This window comes from Carassius gibelio, chromosome A4 (assembly GCF_023724105.1).
Source record: "Carassius gibelio isolate Cgi1373 ecotype wild population from Czech Republic chromosome A4, carGib1.2-hapl.c, whole genome shotgun sequence".
NCBI classification, from domain to species: Eukaryota; Metazoa; Chordata; class Actinopteri; order Cypriniformes; family Cyprinidae; genus Carassius; species Carassius gibelio.
Window position 1 is genome coordinate 34013682 of NC_068374.1, and position 19629 is coordinate 34033310.

A 19629-nucleotide genomic window follows, 5' to 3' on the forward strand; every position below is an offset into this window, starting at 1 on the left:
TTTACTGGTTGTTGATGACAGTGAATGTAGACATTGCAGCTGGCTGTAGTTCAGAGGCCTCCAAGTTTACAAGCAATGATAGCTCACTTACAGGAAATTAATGGTTTCAGAGGACCGAGAGGCCAGGGGGTCGGTGGTCAAAAGGGAGGTTATGGAAATATATATTCAGGGGCCAAGTTGGGTTCTACAAAGTATAATACTAATATTTCAAGGGCAGCTTTCCTTTCAGCATTTTAAGTTTCTTTGAAATGCATTTTTGTTTTGATTCTTACAGCTTTATTTGGGCCTTCCCAAAATTGGGATCAATCATAAAATCATGAATCGTCAAATGGGACCAAGAGGACACCAAACTGGAAGTTAATCTAACTTTGCAGTACCTGATATAATAACCATACTGCCAATTGGCCAAAAGGCATAAAACAAGCCTGACAAAATGCAGGAATTTAGCATAACTTTCCCGAAAGTCAATTTCTTTCAATTCATGTATTTCTGGAGGACTGCAGAATATCCAGATTTACCATTTTTTTAAGCCATTTCGCACTTTTTTTTGCTTCTATTTGTGCTACGTTTTTCCAATCTTCACCAAAATTGGTGCAGATCATCTTCTCATGAATACTTACGGACTGCAGCAATTGACATTTTTGTATTCAGCACTATTCTCCAGAAACCAAATTTTGGTTTTGGTTGCAGATGCCTAAAAGGAAGTGATACTATATTTCGGCATTACTTTATTCATATTTACATGAAACTTTATAGTAGTTGCTTTGACAATGCCCTGAGGTTGTAGCAACACTTACTGGTGTTATAACTAAAAATGCTAAATGTAATCAAATGGAAAAACTAAAAGATGCCTGACGTGATTGCCAGTAATTCTTAACACCCTAAACACTAACCCAAGCACTTCAGAAGAAGATAGAGGCGTACGGAGGGCCATATGTCGATGCTGATAAGCACGGTGGGTTATCTTACGGTTGTGCAGGTCTCAGGGGACAAACCAGCAATCAGCAGGTCATTAAGGTGTTTTAGGCTCAGAATCAATATTTATAGTCATTAGTTACTGACTCCTACCAAACCAAACCAACCCTCTCAGTTAAACAATTAACCATTTAAAAAAACAGAAGTGTTAGGGTAATAGATTTCTGATTGTGTTGTTTGTATATTAATGTGATGGAGGAGTGTGTGTGTGTGTTTGAGAGCTGAGCTCTTGATACAGCTCAAAAGATCTTCTTTAGCGCTTGGGTTAATCAATTAACCGGCTGGTTGGGTGTAAATACACAAACACCTGCAGTTAATTCTGTGTGTTGTGAAGCAAAGACAAGAGAGCTGCTGTGGCCGCTGTGTATCGCGGTTTGGTAGCACATTCAGGGGACTTTGTGTATATAATGCACCTTATTATCAGCTGTATATCCTCGAAAAGAATTGTAGTCATAATACATTATAATGTTTGTTAAACCCTTACAATATAATGCTTTAAAAACACACACACAAAGAAATTATAATAATAATTGCATAATGCATAAAAAAGGTTCATATTAATAGGTATTTTAATGTACTGTATATTAACTGTTGTATATTAAAAAAACAGATTACAATATGTATTATAAATTATTTTGCATTTAAAATGCACTTATTAGCTTTGTTATGCTGAATATATACCCTGACTTTACTGTAATTATATAATAATATTTTCTTTATAAATTATTATATATGACATATTTACTTTATTAAATATTAAATTTATTATATTTATTATTTTATTCTAATTTTTCATGATTTTCTTTGCAATATAAAATAAATATATGTTAATCTCATTACAGTTTTCTCCTTTTGCCAGCATATGGGTTCGGAAGGAGATAAAGTTGAGTAAATAAAGACTGGATTTTCATTGAACTGTTTCTTAAAGAGTTTTTTACACTGTTAAAGAGTTGGATTCCCATGCTAAACATGGACAAAGTTTCAAAAATTAAGTTGTACGTTGTATGTTCCCAAAATACTCCTTCCAGTTTGTCACAAGTTTCGTAAAGTTTTTTTCGAGTATGGCTCTGTGTGACGTTAGATGGAGCGGAATTTACTTATATGGGTCCTGAGGCACTTCTCCCGGAAGAGCGCGCACTCCCGTATAGCAGAACACTGAGAGCACAACAGACTTCACTGATCAGAGCGAGAGCGTCGCGAAATGTCACAAAAGAAGTGTGTTTTTGGTTGCCAGGGCAAGACAACCCTGCACAGATTACCAAAAAAAACAGCATTAAGGGACCAGTGGATGGAGTTTATTTTTACAGAGCATCAACGGAGTTGTGCAAGTGTTTGTGTTTGTTCCCTGCATTTCGAAGATGCTTGTTTTACAAACAAGGGCCAGTTTGACGACGGATTTGCGTATCGTTTATTTCTTAAGGATAATGCAGTCCCAACGAAAAAGGATCACGATCGTGTGTTGGAACCGCAGGCGTTGAGTAAAACTGCTTAAAATATCTCTGCCTCCTTGTTAGTGCGTCTGTCTCCCATGCCAGAGACCCGGGTTCGAGCCCCGCTCGGAGCGAGTCGTTGCTGCTGCTGCTCTCGTTCAGTTTCAGCCTCGGGATCTGATTCTGGATCATAAATAAACGGCTGAATCTGACTGTTAGCCATGGTTTGTTTTGGATGATGGTTTTTTCCTCACGGTAATGTCACAGCTTCCACATGCTCTCAACGCAAAAGCTTACTCATGCTCGTGATTCTTTAGCTCCGCCCACACGCCACGCCTCCAGTCGGTCGTGTTTTTCCGGGAAAAATCAGTACAGACTATCTTTCTGTTATGAATATAATAAAACTAAAGACTTTTCGGAGTTATGAAGGATGCAGTACTACTCTATAGGTACTCAAGATTAACATGATATTGAGTGAAAACGAGCATTTCACCCCCTCGTTAAGAAGCAGATGTTGAACAGTGAACAACTGCGTACGTATTTTGTCACCATCATCTTTTGCTTTGAAGCACACTTAAAGGTGTTCCAATAGAAAGTACCATGAAAACACAGCTGGCCAGTCAGTTGCGCTAATTTGTGTGAGAGCTGACTACACATGTAGACATAAACAGAAACGACTTCATCAAGGAGATTTGCATGCATGAGTAATGGAGGGCACGGCCTGCGCTGTTAGCTAAACGTCACCTCAGATTTAGAAACCACGTCCACAGATGTGAGCGCGCCGGCCTGTGTGAACTTCAACTGATTAGCAGATATGAGCCTTGTGGCATTTACAAAGTCACCTGCAACAGTGTCCTCGCCTGGATTAATATTTCAGGCCGAAGGTAACCAGCTAACTTTGAGAGTGAGCAGTAATCTAAGTGAACATTTCCAACTGAACCGCATGAGCCAAATGAAGCTTTGAACCTCTCAAAAGGAGAAGAGGTAAACCCACCTGGAAGCCAAGACTTAAAGGCGGACCGGTTTCTTTTTGATACCTGCTGCGCATCTCCCAAAAACATGCACCAAACTGAGCTCAAAGGTCATGAAAGCGTATACAAGCTCAATTTCATCCTCAAAGGGTTTTGACATTAAAATAATATTTCGCTCTTATGTTCAAGGTCAAGCTTTTGGCTTTTAAAATGCAGAAACGAAGAAACAAATATGTTGGCGAACAGATTCAGAGACAAAAGGAGACAGATCTCCTGTGACCTGGACTTATAAATAGCCATCTGGAGCAGACACCGTGTCTTTTATAAGCAAATTAAATCAGTGATGTCCTTTTCTGCCGTTTCAACGGCAAAGAGCATCATGTGAGAGCGGCTAATAACTGCTGCTTTGACAGTGTGGATGTCACCTGATCTCTTGTCTGACATAACAGCCTCTCATTTTCACTTAACTCTTGACAATCAAAGCAACCGGATAGAAAGACTTTTAAAGACCGTTTGGAGGTCTGACCTCACTTATTATGGCTCAAACCAAAATAAAAGGCTTTTATGCTGTTTTATAGTATGAAGGTATCATCATCAACACTGGATATATGTGCTAACTTTCTCCAGGGCACGTTTTTAAAGGCATAGTTCACCCAAATATGAAAATGATAATGTCATTTCAAACCCATATGACATTCTTTCTTCTGTGAAGCACAAAGTCAATTTGCACGTCTTGGGTCCTTTTTCCATATGAATGAATGAGGGTGAATGCTTTCGAGCTAAAATCACAAAAAGCAGAGTAAAAGTATCTTAAATGTAGTCCATATGCATGTGCACTCTATTCAAAGTCATTTGAAGCCATGTGATGCTTCGTGTGAGAAAGAGAACAAAATGTAAGTCATTGTTCACAGACAATTACATCGAATGTCACTGCTCTCTCAACCAATACCCACTGATGTGTCATATTGTAATAAATGCTGATGACATTTCAAAACTATAGCTCTGAAGACAGCCTAAATTTCAATATATTCCTCACATAAAGTTATCATATAAATTATAATTTCCATTATCAAGGAAAATAAATTTGTTCCTTTTTTTGGAGCATGGTTATTGTTTTGTCCGTTCTTTTTATTAAATTGTGTACAGATTTATTTTATTTATTTGAAACTATTTATTTGATTTTAGTTTTTTTTTTTGAGGGGGGGGGGGGGGGGCTGCTTAATAAAATGTATCTATAAGATTGATGACAGAACCTTTAAAAAAAAATCATAGTATTTTTATTTTTTGTGGTAAACTATTCATTTAATTTCAGTATATTTGAATCTATATACACTTTGTTAAATACTTTTTGTTGCATAATAAAATTAATCTACTGTATAAAATAAATGACAGAATTAAAAAGAAATGAAAAGAATAACAAGGTTTGTACATTTTGGTGGTAAACTGTTTCATTTTAGTCCATTTAAATCTTTTCTGAATATTATGTGGCTTAATAAATTTATCTAAAAAATAAATGACAAAATTTGACAAATATATATATATATATATATATATATATATATATATATATATATATATACACACATTTTTTTTACTTTATATTACTTTTTAGTGTTTAATAATATTAATTATAAAGTTTTTAAAAATAATATATATATATATATATATATATATATATATATATATATATATATATATATATATATATATATATATATATATATAGTTTTTTGTGGTAAATTATTTGTTTATTTGTATTACATCTCATTTAGTACTATTCAATTATTAACAGAACCTGTCAAAAATAATAACAGTTTTCATTTTTTGGATGAGCTGTGATGACTTGCATGTGTTAATAACTAAAGGAAGATAAAGCATGCCGAACGTTTGAACTAAATCCACTAACCAGTTGAGTTTCTCTCCCGCTGGGAGCTGTATTTTGGCATTACTCAAAGAGGCTTTGACCTGTGAGGTGTGAGGATCGTGCAGCTATGGGACAGACGTGGCCTGACCCCAACAACAGGGCAGCGGGGACACAATCTGCTCTGAGACCCACTCCTGTGCTCATCGGTCATCATGCAACGGTCACTGAATGAGAAGCTATTCTGTGAAGATACGGCAGTGTCCCGGGGAGAGATGGGAAGGGTTGATAACCATGCACACGCTCACACACACAAGCACAGACAGTCGAGGAGCTGATTATGCTTTCCCTTGCTGTGAGCCACCTCTCAGATGCAGTCGATAGCCAAACATCCAGAATATGTTTTTGCTAGTTTGCATTACTGCATTTGCATTCTTAAAAAAGTTCTGTCAGGGTTCTCTCAAAGACAAGTTATGAACAAACATGATGCTATAGAACATATCTGAAAGTTATCCGGTTGTCAATAATGTTCTCGAAACCTTAGCACAAAAACATTATTTACACATCGCTCATGGAAGGTTGTTTAGTTTTCAGTTGGACATTAGTCTAATGCTTTTTAAATGTTACTTTTATTTGTTTCAGAATGTTTGGGGAACATTCAAATGTATCATTGCTAATGTGTGCAGAATTATAAAATGGAATGTTCACGTAACGTTTGCTTAACTGTTTTTTTAAAACATGGTCGTTCTGAATGTTTAGAGAACGCTGAAACAACATTAATAGAATGTTCATTCAATCTGGTCTTTAATAATATTCTCAAAACCTTAGCACAAATACATCATTTATATATCACCGATGAAATTTATTTCCTTAAACGTTTTAGAAGGATGTTCATCTAATGTTTTTGTAAATGTTACTATTTGTTTCAGAAAGATCGGAGAACATCTAAATGTAACGTTGTTTGAAAATGATCAAATGAAATGTTCACTTAATATTTGCATAATTGTTTTTAAAACAAACAAAAAAGGGGGGTAGTTAAAGGTAGTCATAAACTAATTAGAAAAGAGATAGCACACTTCTCTGCAACTTCATAATCTCAAAACATCTCCTGTAGTCCACCACTACAGTGAAAGTAAACTACTCTTAACTTGTCCCAGTGGACTGCCTGGTCAAGTTTAGCACTCTTATGTGGATAAATGCAGTGCCACAGGTTCAGATGGAAAAATTAGTCTCCGAAAGGGGATTCATTAACTCAAATCCCCCTAAATTGCAATGCTTCAGAGTAAATTGCATATGCAGCACTTGATACTGATTAGATGAGAGACTCCAGAGCAGAAGGGCAGACTGACTCATCTTTTACACAAGCCAGTCTGGACTGCAGAACAGGAGTCACATGACATCATTTCAACATGTCTGATGTTCACGTATTTGTTCTGGTCCATTAGTTGCATTTATAAATGTTGGAGGAGATGTTGAGGTTAATTTAAAGTGCCTGAGGATACTGTGTAAATTGCATGGAATCATAATCATTCGATACTTCAGTATGTTCAAAAGTTGGGGTCAGTAAGATATTTTTAAATGCATTTATTTAATAAAAAATATAGTAAAAATACAGTATTATTGTGAAATATTATTTCAAATTCGTAGAACTGTTTTCTATTTTTAAATAAAGTCAAATTAAATGTATTTCTGTGATCAAAGATTAATTTTGACAATTCTTTTTTTTTTTTTTTTTTAACCATGAACCATTTTTTTTTTTAATTTCAGGATTTTTTTTTGTAATGTTATATTATAACATCATAAATGTTTTCACTCTCATTTTTGATTGATATTTTATGCATTCTTGCTGATTAAAAGTAGTAGTAATAGTAAAAATTAAAAGTAGTATTTGACTCAAAGGTCAAGATTTCCTAATTGTTGGAGATCTTACACAATTATTCTTGTGGGGATTGTGTAAGTGAGTATAGGATGCATTTCTTGACAAATAATCCTCCTGATACCAGTTCACACGTTCTGCAGTGATGCATCACTGGTCAGATGTGTCAATGGACAGTATAACTAGTGAAAAGGTTGTCTCATGTACTCATTTTGCAAGCTTTTGTGATTGCAGATGGCCATAGATTATACTTGAGCCTCGCCACTAATAAGCATTGTATCGCATTGTGTTGGCTTGTTTTGCATGGGCAAACTCCACTCATTTTTACTTCAGAAAATGTAAAAATCTAGTTAAGAACTGTTTGGGGTCCGAAATGGTTGCTATTTTGGAAATCCGCAGTGACATACAACTTTAAAACCAATCCAGCATAGCTAACTTCTCCATCTGCATGCATGGCGTGATTTGACTCCATCCCTCTGAGCAAAAGAGGGTCAATACATGCTAATAAGATCTAGAATGCTAACAGCCAAAGAGTCAGTGGGCAAATGCCAGCGTGATGCCATGGGGCCGAAAGCAGACGCAGGAGCACTAAGTCATATTTACCCTCCGACTCTACAAACGGCCATAACTCAGCACAAACCGCTGCAAAACGGCTTCATCAGGGATGAGCGCTACTCAACATTGAGCACCATGTAATCTTTCCCAGGTGCACCGTTCTTCAATTCCTGAATGACCGAATCTATGATGCCCTTAAGAAGCCCAAACTGCTACTACACAAGCTGAAGTACCACAGTGCAGGAGATGTGCTTGAGTTTGCATTGGTTGATTTCTGAAGAGATTTATAAAGGCATAAGTGCTTCATGAACCTCTGCATTCAACATAAAGGAGTCATTTAGCAGATGCTTTATGCAAAGCAACTTGCCATACATTTATTACAGGTTTAGTCTTTCTAGAGTTGTCTGAGTTAAAGTCAAGATGATTTTATCCAGAGCGACTTACAGATGAGGACAATTGAAGCAATCAAAACCAGCGAGAGAGTGAGTCATTGAATCATTCATTTATTCAATTCATTCACAAACATTGATTCATTCAGGAATGAATCAAGTGATTGAATTTATGAGTGGGCCATTGAATCATTAATTCATCCAGTTCACTCAAAAACACATCCTCATTTGTAAGTTGCTTTGCATAAAAGTGTCTGCTAATTAACCAAATGTAATAAAGGAATGAATCAAATTACTTTATTAGAGAGTCAATTAATATTTAATTGATTCATTCAGGAATGAAAGAAGTGAGTGTAAATATGAATCATTTATTAATTTGTCCAACATTCATTCATCTGAGTTTTAAAAAAACTACCTGATTTCTTCAGGAATCGATCAAGTCATTTTTTCATTTATCTAATCTTTTCAAAGACAATGATTCTTTCGGGAGTTAATCAAATTACTTTATTATTGAATCTTTTCAATCATTCATTCAAACAATTTGTTCAGAAACAGGGATTCATTCAGAAATCAAACAAGCAACATGTATTGTATGTAACTGAGTCATTGACTCATTAACTTAACCAATTCATTCAAAGACAATCATTCACTGAGGAATGAATCAAGTGAATCTTTTGAATCATTCATTCAACCAATTTGTTCAAAAACACTGATTCATTTAGGAATGAAACAGATGATCTTTATGAGTCATTGAATCATTCGTTCAACTGATCTGTTCATAAAACAGATTCATTTAGAAATTAAACAAATTTATACAGGAGATTTTTGACCAATTCGTTCAAAGACACTGATTTATTCATAAATGAACAAGTGAAACATTGAATCGTTTACTCCAACATATCTCCATTGTTTTTTGTAATGTTCACTTTTCACATTTCACCCAGTTCCCAAAAGATAAAATCAAGTCTTGCATGTTTTATTCCATTGATGTTCCTCTTTCAGTCAAAAGTGCATTCAGTATCAGAAAATGGCTTTTGAGCGTTTGACTTTATTCCCTCAGAGTGTCTCTCAGTGTCAGTACTGTATGAGTCAGCAAAACTAGCATGCATGTTGACTCAGAGCTTCATTCATAAACACTGGAGGGCAAACTTTGTTTTATCTTTTCGTTTAACACCGTGTGTGCTCTTATCAGATGGGTTTCTCAGGTGCCGGTCCATTCATGCTTTCCCCCCAGAGCGCTTTTTGCTTAATCGTGCTTAATCGCACCCGCTTGTGGAGTACCAGTTAACGTTTATTCAAGAAGAAGCTCATTAGCCTGCAAGAACAAATTGCATCTATTCATGCAACAGCAATTAAATTCAGAAAGAAAATGATATTGTGTTAAAGAGAAGGCTGAATGTACAAAATCACTCTGTAAATGTGAATGGAGTCGCTAAATGAAGCCACGGCTTCTGGCGACTGCTCAATGCACCCTTAAAATGTGTAAATCGATGAGAGACGTATAACAAGCACACAGTCTCGGCATGAAGTCTCTCTGTTCATCTCATATTAGGCACACTCATGATTGATCTCCAAAAAGGTCTGTCCAGTCGGTCACAATCGGGAATCATCCACCCATCTGCCGAGGATCTTGGCCCCGGGACTGGAAGTCAACAAATTGGCCCGTGGGAACAGGGTGACCTCCACACTGAATGCCAGCGAATGCGCTGACATGTCCTCCCCGGCGATATGACAGTGGAAAACATCAACTCTGAAAAGGATAGCCAAACAACATCCTGTGGTTAAAGATGTTTAGCTAAAATCAGGCCGTAAATAGCTTTGTTTCATAGCCTAGTGAGTTTATATTGGCAGTATATAGTATTATATCTAAACTAAGATACTGTATAATACTATTACTAAAATATATTATATTATATGTAAAGAATTGTATGTTTTTTTGAAGTACATGCAATCCCAGAATGCATTGCACTATATATATATATACAGTGGCGGCTCCAGACAATTTTGATTGGGGGGGCAATGGGGGGTCCTGGTCATTTCAAGGGGGGTCTCATGAAAACCAACAAAAAATACAGTGCACACTGCTAATAACTGCATATTACTGCTACTAAACAACAAAAACAACGCAGCATATCAACTACTTTGTTTTTAATTAATTAATCAATTGCATTTTGCAAACAATATGCTCAAACTTTAAAGGGTTGGACCTAATCAATAAGTCCACCTTAAATATTGATACAAAACATAAAAAACTGATCCACTGGAATATAGTGATTCATATTTTTATTACTGTTGTAGTTGTTGTCTAAAATCGAACACCTTTGCAATGTAAACAAATGACAGGCTACATTTATTATTCATATCCTTCACACTGCGCTTTGATGTCAGGTATATTATGCATTTTTTTATTGCCATTTATATTTTTACATTTATTTCCAGAGAGATATTATTGAGTTTACAGGCTAAAGTGGTCTTGCTGTTGTAAACACTGTTGCTATTGTAGAAAAAAAATATTTGCATCACATTTAAAATATAATTATATTTTAATTCATTTCTGAATAGTTTTTATTTTTATAATGATAATTCAGAGAATGAGAAAATCTGAATAAGCCTTACCAGTGTTGTGATAATTATTTTTAAGGCACTCTATGTGTTAAAAAATAAATAAGTACTGTAATATAATAATAGTGTAGTCAAATAACATAAAAAAGACCAGACCCCTCGATACCTGTGAAACTTTTCTCCCTCAAACAGCACACTAGCGTTACTTCTACACAGTACACACAGCAACATATCTGCATTTTCTCACATCACATCGTTCTAGTAAAATAATAAGTAAATAAACATCAAAATCACTTCGCTGAGAATTTAACACCACTTAACAGCTGCCGCAGTGTTGAAAATATCCCTTAGCAATTAAAAAAATGAGCGTCAGATGAGGTCGTCGTAAGGTGAAAGGTCATCATGTTGGTCATTTTATTTACGTCTAAATTATTATTAATAAATTGTTCTAATATTATGATTGGGCGTGGGCAGGCATTCACAAAAGGGAATGTTATTACAAAAAAAAAAATCGAGGAAATTTTGCTTTGACAAAGGGGCACTTAAGGGGCAAAGGAGCAGGTGCTCAAGTGAACCGGTTCTTTCGGACAGTTCGATCAAATAAAACTAGTTGGGGGAAAAAAACGGTTCACCGGTTCTTTTGCGCTCGATGTAATGTAATTCGCGACGACTGCCCTTCTTTCAAGCCTACGATTTACCCGCGCTCATAAGACTAGCACAGAATCAGTTCAGAATCAATCATCAAAAGAATCAGTTAGGTTCAGACGAGCTGTGAGTCAGTCTGCTTCACGCTGAATCACACATGCGCAGTATCATCAGCTCCTCGGTTCTCGAATCGGACGCGTCTGACAGAAACGATTCTCGTTCAGTGTACGAATAAATGTCGAAACAATTATTATTTATTATTATTCTGCGTAGTTTGAAGATATTTTTTTTATATTTATCCCGGATATATATATATATATATATATATATATATATGATCAGGAAGAGGGTGGGGGGTCAAATGGGGGGTCAAGGCGTTTTTTGGCAGGGTCTTGAGACCCCCCAGGACCCCCCCTGGCGCCGCCGGTGTATATATATATATATATATATATATATATATATATATATATATATATATATATATATATATATATATATACTGTGTGTATACTAGAAATAGAGTAGAAACGTGTTTTGTTTATTTACTTTTCTATATAGAAACATTATATAGTTCTTTGCAGTATGTACTATCCCAGAATGCATTGCACCAGGCTCAATGACAATATATTTTTTTTAAATATATATTTTAATGGTATATTTTACATTATGTTTTTATACATATGTGTGCGTATGGGCTTTCACTACAAAGGGGAATGCAGTGGTGTCTTTGAAGCTTGTAAAAAAAGACATATTAGAAGAAGAACACTGACTGTAGTTGGTTTACCTAGCAATGCCTAAAAATACACAAGTAAAAATGTTATATAGCTCAGTGAAAAACTAAATCTGGGATTGCCTACACTGTGTCACTGGTATGTTCAGTTTGCATTAGTTTTCATGGACTCTTAGTTTGTTTTCATTCAGCACATGTTCCTTTGTTTGAGTTCCTGCCAATCATCTCTTTCCATGGACACTAACCAGTCATCAGAGCTGACCAGCATTTATTTCGTCAGCACCATGTATTTAGTTCCTCACTTTTCACCTGTGTTGGTCGGCTGTGTAGATGTTTACACACTGTTACACCTCGTCCCTTGCTTGTGCATTAAACCCTGTTAGTATTTTTGAAAAGTGCCTTCGTCTGTCTTCATCATCTTGTGACACACTGAAAGGAACATGTATTGCTAAAAGTCATCTTAGAAGGCAGTTTGATTATACTTCCTAATTTTATCCCCCGTGCTTATAGGTAGGCAGCTCACTAGGTTTTGGATCTAATGGCTCACTAGCTAGAGCTAATGTTTTTAAGAAAGCAATGGAGCATCGAAGACCTTTGTTGGTCTTTAAATGAAATTGTCTGACAGTTTGAATCTCTCATTATCTCTTCTGTGCATGATCAGGCCCTAATCGCACAGGTTTAACGAGCTTATAAAAGCAACTGACATGACGGATTGTTCTTCTCATTTAAACCAATGCAAAAGCCGCTGCAATCTGACAATCTTTACGAGTGTGATCTGCACTGACTCTGAAATATATAATAGATACAATATTCCAGAAGGATTGATTTGGTGCTCAGATCACTCAGAATATGCATGCATAAAATGAGCAATTTGAAATAAAGTCGAAAATATTGTGTATAAGCTGAGTCTACATTTATAAACCACAGCAATCCGTGTTTTAAGTGCCATCAAAATCTTAAACATTATGTTACTTATCTTTCTGAATGTTTTAATGGCAGCCTTTCTGATTTACCGCAGTTATTCCCGGGTGAAATCCAGGCATGTGTTTTCATGATAACACTGAGATCTGCTGCTGCTCGAGAGAGAGAAAACTGTAGCATTGTAGAGTTTAATGTCTGAAAATGTCAAAACAGTTCAGCAAAAGCTGTTCAAAAACAAGATAATGAATCCAGTGGTATTTAAAAAAATAAATAAGCTAAATCTAAATTGTTCTTCCTCCGTGTCAGTTTACTTATGCAAAAATTAAGAGGAATATATATATATTTAAAAAAATATTGTATTATATTTCAGCAATATAAAACATTTTCTGTATATATATATATATATATATATATATATATATATATATATATATATATATTTATATATATATATATATATATATATATATATATATATATATATATACAGAAAATGTTTTATATTGCTGAAATATAATACAATATTTTTTTCATTTTACATCCTTACAGTTTATGTAATATTTAAATCTGCATTTAATTTGATAAATATATTGCATAATACCTAATTGTAATATTGCATAATATAAAGTTAACCCATGTTAGGCAGCTCAGCAAAGTGGTATTGTGTTCTGCTCTCACACCAAATGTGCTAGACAGATATGGATCTGTGTAAAATATTTGCCCAATTACCCTAACAAGTGATATCAATCTGCATATCAGATATCAGAGATACAGCTGGCAAGCTAAATAGCTGGTAAGCTGCCTTCACTAGTAATCCTCTCATTAACAGCTCGTCCATGCACTGAGAGCAACACAACCTCAGTGTCTGTATGCATTCAGACGGTGATCAAAAGCATCCCTGTGGACGTTTCTGCAAGACAAACATATAAAATGGCATGTTTCTAGACCGTTTTGTCTGAGAAAATTACATGCAATGATATATTACTTATGCTTTTGTCGAACAGCTTGTGTTTTTTTCTGAATATCGTGCGTTTTTGCAGTCTCTTAGTTTTGGGGGTCGAGTTGGACAATCGATACCAAACAGAGGCTGTGAGCAATTAATCGTCTGCTGCATTACTGTGCTGCCAGCCAGGAATCTTAAGCTAATGATGCTAGCGATTGGTGGGCAGCTTGTGTGCGGAGAGGGAAAATAGCAATCAATACACAACAAAACTCTTTAAAAGATGATATGTAGCTCAATAAGATCAGTATGAACCCTGGGCCTGTGCTATACTATTGTTCTTCAATAATTCGCCACTCATAACGATGCATTATATGTAAATACCCAAGCGTCTTTTACCTAGTGTGGATAGCATGACTCCATTAGTGTGAAGATTGCTCGAATTAAAGTTTCCTCATACCATCGAGTACCACATTTCAGTGCCTTGGAAATCATTTGTGCTCTTTATGGAAACTAATGAAAAGGTCATTTCTATATGCTCACACATAATAATGAATGTTCTTAGTGTGCCAGTGAAAAGAAAAGCATGATAGCATGTTTCTGAGCTGAATTAGGCGAAGTAGAGTGTAATATGAGAAAATTAATTGATAAAAACCAACTATTGCAGATATTTTGTTAAAACTTTACATTCGTAATTGCTTCTCCTAGAGAGCAGTGAGATTAAATGAAAACTTCTCACTGAGTCTCATTCTTCTCACATGTGAGTTTCAATCGATACATGCAATCAGATCTCGATTTGAGCTCAAACGTTTAAGAGAAGCATCTGAGACAAAGTTGATACTTAAATAGGACACCATGATATGAAATATCAGCTTCTGATCATTAAGATTGTCCTGGGGTTCTCACGATGAGAAGTACTGCAGTTTGTACTCCACTTCTTTGTCGACGAGATTCATTTCTGAACATTGCATCAAACCTTTCAAGTATACAATTTTCTGTTGTCAAATATGTTGTGTGGAATGAAAAGTAGATATTAATGCAGATTTGTTTTTGGTTTATAGGCTGATGCGGTGCCATGTAGCGAGAGCAAAGATGACAGGATTGGTTTTATAAAAGTTGCGGCCTTCATCCAGACGACGCAATTTATGCAGATTTAATGGCGTGTGAAATCAAAGCATGTAGACCAAGATTGTACGTTTGATTCTGACCTCTTCTGCTCAAAGCTAAGTAATAGTGGACAACCTTTTCTGTTCATTTCATTTTTCAGCGTCAGGTTTGATTGGAGCGGGAGAAAAAGAGACATTATAGGAAAATACCGTCTTTGGGGGGAAAGCCATGGATAAATATTTCTCACGGATGAATATTTCCAACCATCTCGTCTGCTTCATAAAATAAATATCTTGAGGGTGATCACAAAGCTCTGGCTTAGGAAAAGGAATTGGAATAGAGATGTAATAATGCAATTTTACGAAGGGCGCGTGACTTTGGGTGAGGGTGGAATCACTAATACTAAAACTCAAAGTCTCAAAATGTGAAAAAAGCTGCTAGTGTAACGGAGGTAGTGCGGAAGACCTGGGTTCGAGCCCCGCTCGGAGCGAGTTTGAGGAGCGTCAGAGAGGACCCGGGTGAGAGGGGTTACATTGGTGCCGTGACCCGGATGGGAGTGAGGTTTAGGGGGGTGAGTGTAACGGAGGCCAGCGAGTAGTGCTGTGCAGGTAAACCTCACTCCCCGATCTCAAGAGACGCACTAGCGACAGACGCTAGTGGCTTTAGTGCACTCCTTGTTAGTGCGTCCGCCTCCCATGCCGGAAGACCCGGTTCGAGCCCCGCTCGGAGCGAGTGTGAGGAGCGTCAGAGAGGACCAGGTTGAGAGGGGTTACACTAGCTAGCCATTAGCAAAAGCATAACCTGCTCTCTAGACTTTTAGACAGCTGTTGTGTAGCCTTGAATTCTCTCAGCAGGCTTTGATTTTGTTTCGAAGTCAGAGGTGGAGACCAGATGGTAAGTTTTAAGACCCGTTCACATCAAGAACGATAACTTTAAAGATAACTGTAAAGATAACGATATTAGCATCCACACCAGCGAACGATATTGTCTGTGTATTCTACGCGGACGCGCATCTACTGCTTTAAATTTTCAAGCTCATTACAGCAGGATTGATTCTGATTGGTTGGCAATGTTTCTATCGTTCATCAGAAAGAAAGAAAAACGTTGATTCCAACGATATCGTTTCACTGTGCCTTTATCGTTATAGTTGTGTTGTGGAATCCACTGTGATTTAATATTGTGAACGATTTTTAGAACTATATCTTTATCATTATCGTTATATGGGCCTTTAGTATAGCAACTGATTAGCATCATCCTGGCAACTAATTAGAACACCCTAAAAAATGCATCTAAGCCTCTAAGGCCCCATTTACACTAGTGCGTTTTGTTTTAAAGGTCCCCTTCTTCGTGATTCCATGTTTTAAACTTTAGTTAGTGTGTAATGTTGTTGTTAGAGTATAAATAATATCTGTAAAATGCTAAAGCTCAAAGTTCAATGCCAAGCGAGATATTTGATTTAACAGAATTCGCCTACAAAAAACGACCCGTTTGGACTACATCCCTCTAGTTCCTGCAGTAATGACGTCACTAAAACAGTTTTTTGACTAACCTCCGCACACACAAATTCACAAACAGGGGGCGTGGCCTTGTTGCGCTCCGACGGAGAAGAAGGAAGAGCTGTTTGTGTTTGTTGCCATGTCGTCGAAACGCTGTTATTTTCATCTCTGAGTCCAATCATCTTTGTTTGGGCTTCCCAGGGACGCTGTACTTGGAGATTAATGCCTACAATTTATGTTTAACTCGGTTCCCGAAAATTATAATGGCACATGTAAAACTATGTGCAGCAAATTTTGCTGAGGACAGCTTCCTCAATCTCAATCAGTTTAATGCCGGATTCGCACAAAGATTATTCTTGAAAGATGGAGCAGTTCCCTCTTTGTCTGGAGAAGGCGTTGTTTATGGACCACAACCGGTAAGTGCATTTTATTATTTAAGTTGGTGCGTTTAACAGTTTCTGTTACTTATTATACAAAGGGCAACGCTGTTTAGCTTTGTTAACTAAATGTTAGGGCTGTGCAAAAAAACAAATGCGGTTTTCATGCGCATTTCCTCAGTAAAAACGTAACTTTTATAACTTTTGCTACGGTTATGCCTATCATTAACACTACTCCAGCGTCTTCGACCCTCGAAAACGGAGACTTTTGAAAATGCTGCAGACACCGTGTTAATTTGAAAACCCCAGGGTTGCGTTTCAGTGTAAACGGACCAAAACGATTGCGTGTCTGCCCACATTCGCTCTGCGTATCCTTTGAGGACAGTGTAAACCCATGCGCATTGTTCCCTATTCGATCGCTCCAAGCGCGTAGCTGCATAGCAAGCATTTGAAACCTTCAGAATACTTTGGGGACTACCACAAAGCAACATCCTGGGAACCGTCTTAGAATTGCACCAGGGAATTTCTCCAATGGCTCCTATACTCCGTGTTTTACCTTTTTTTGTTTGTGGTTTTATAAGGCATCATTCAGGGTCTCAAACAAGTGCGAGTCATTGGAAATACTTCCAATCCGTTGCTTTTAAACAGAAAGGCAGAGGTTTTATTTATGAGGCCACAAGAACACAGTCTCTAAAAGCTCTTATTGCTTGAGAAAGCTGCCCGTGGAAAACCCTTCTGCTTCTCCATTTCTCTGCTCCGGCTCTCGACTCCGAACACATCCACCGTATTGGCAGGTCACAGAACTGAACGCAGTGTGAGGACATTAATCAAATTAGGCCGCTGTTTGATGCTTATTGGGTGTATTGGAGTTTGCCAGCTTATCCCTGCTGGCTGATTGTGTTTCAGCTCAAGATGAGATGCTCATATTGGGTTACTTAAATTCTGCTTGGAATCAGCAACGACAAGGGCAATGCTTTGTAAGCACAAAGGTAACAATGACTCTCATACCCAATATCATGTGCAAACTATTTAATGCCGTTGGACAGAGTCATCATCAGCAGACCCTACACACTCCACAGATTACCACTGAACATATAGATTCCTGGCCACTTTTCATCATTAATATTTTGGCTAATCTGATTATGCTCTAAGATACCAATATTCTGCATACAGGTTTTGGACCTGCTCATGAATGCTTTCATAAATCTGAATCTCTTTGCTCATTCCTACAGTAGGTTTAGTGATCCCCAAACAAATGGCTGTAATGAATTGGTTCTTTTTCATGCATGCAGGCTAGTTTGATTCCCACACAAATGACTCCGTTATGAATCTCAGATCTCATTTATACTGTTTCTTTCCCCTGGTGACAGGAACAAAAGACAGTTTGGAAAGAAAGGAAGGATCGAGAGACAAAAAGAGAAAATGCACGATCACTTTGTCATCTATTGAAGCTCATGCAAACACTGCCGGTAAGCACCATCCCTGTGCAAACAGCAGCAGTCTTTGTGTTGCTCTGTCTATTGTCCTCTGTGTGTGTGCTGATCATGACTGCATTGTGCCAGAACGACCCACAATCCTGCCATTGCCTGTAGGGCCACTGAGGGACTCTGTTGCAGCTGTGTGATGCCATCCAACATGGCAGCCGTTCATTGCCTTCTGCAGCCCAGCTCAAAAGCTGCTTGGACTTTATCCTGTGCATGGCTCTCTGAGCTGGGATGAGTGCTTCTCATGGGCTGTCCTGGCAGATATGATGTGCTGGATTCATAACCCACAGTACAGCTTTACAGGACCTTTAAGTAGAACTGATATGCACTTTGTAGCTATAAATCCAGATAAACTGTGCACACTGACAGGTTTTATTGCCAATAGCCCTCCAGGCCAAAGTTGGCTCCTGACAAGTGACATCCCTCCGGCCTGTTTGAACTGGTGAGGTCCTCCATGTTAACTGGAAGGGCCGGTCCCATTCATTAACATTATGGTTTTAATGGCGTACTTATGACAGGGTGAAAAAGGATTTAGATATTGAGCATTTCTAATCACAGCTGACGACCTCAAGACTTTTTGCAACTCACAATTTAGTGTGAGACATAAATACCTGTAAATATGTTAATAGACTTTAAGATTGTGTGTTATAATAAATAATTAATCATGATTTAATGGTGTTTATCCAGTCTAACTTACCTTTTATAGCTCTGTGCACTGCAAGATCAAATTTTAGCTCAAGTATTATTTTGTTTTATTATTTTATTTTAATATTTTATTTTATTTCCATTCATTTCAGGAATTAAACGATATTGACAGCACTATATTTTTGATTCACCAAAAAAGATTTGACTCTACATTGAATTTATAGGGGAATTGAACCCTGATTCATTAGACATTGTGTGTAATAACTAATTACACCTAGTTTAATCTTGATTTGTAGTTAGGTACACTGCAAGATACTAAAAAAGTAGCTAAAACCAAAACAAAAAACTAGGTACCTTTTTTTTAAGCATTTCTTATCTTTCTTTTTCTTTTTCTTTTTTTAAGAATTTTTTATTTATTTATTTATTTGTTATTTATCAGCTTAATGTGTTGATATTTAATTTTATTTTATTATTATCTTGATTTGTTATAGTTAGCAGCTCTGTTTATGTAAATAAAATATAGCGCATGTCACTTTGATAACCTTAATAAAATAAAGCTAATAAATTACTCTTAAAAAAGTACTATGAATGATCACCATGTGTGATTGCTATATTTATATTCAGTAAAATATTTATAAGGAAAAAAAACTAATATATAATAATCT

At 36.6% G+C, this 19629-nt stretch overlaps 1 long non-coding RNA gene across 2 annotated transcripts in view; it reads left to right on the top strand.

Moving 5' to 3' along the window:
* Positions 1-18881, top strand: part of LOC127978898 (uncharacterized) — a 71843-nt gene extending 52962 nt beyond the window's left edge. The window contains exons 3-4 of one of the 2 annotated variants that reach the window (XR_008158666.1): positions 18206-18304; positions 18428-18881. This is a non-coding gene — a long non-coding RNA (uncharacterized LOC127978898). Of the gene's footprint in view, positions 1-5331; positions 5907-18205; positions 18305-18427 lie in introns of those variants that run through there. The other variant, XR_008158667.1, reaches the window with a different exon arrangement.
* Positions 18882-19629: the final 748 nt, after the last annotated feature.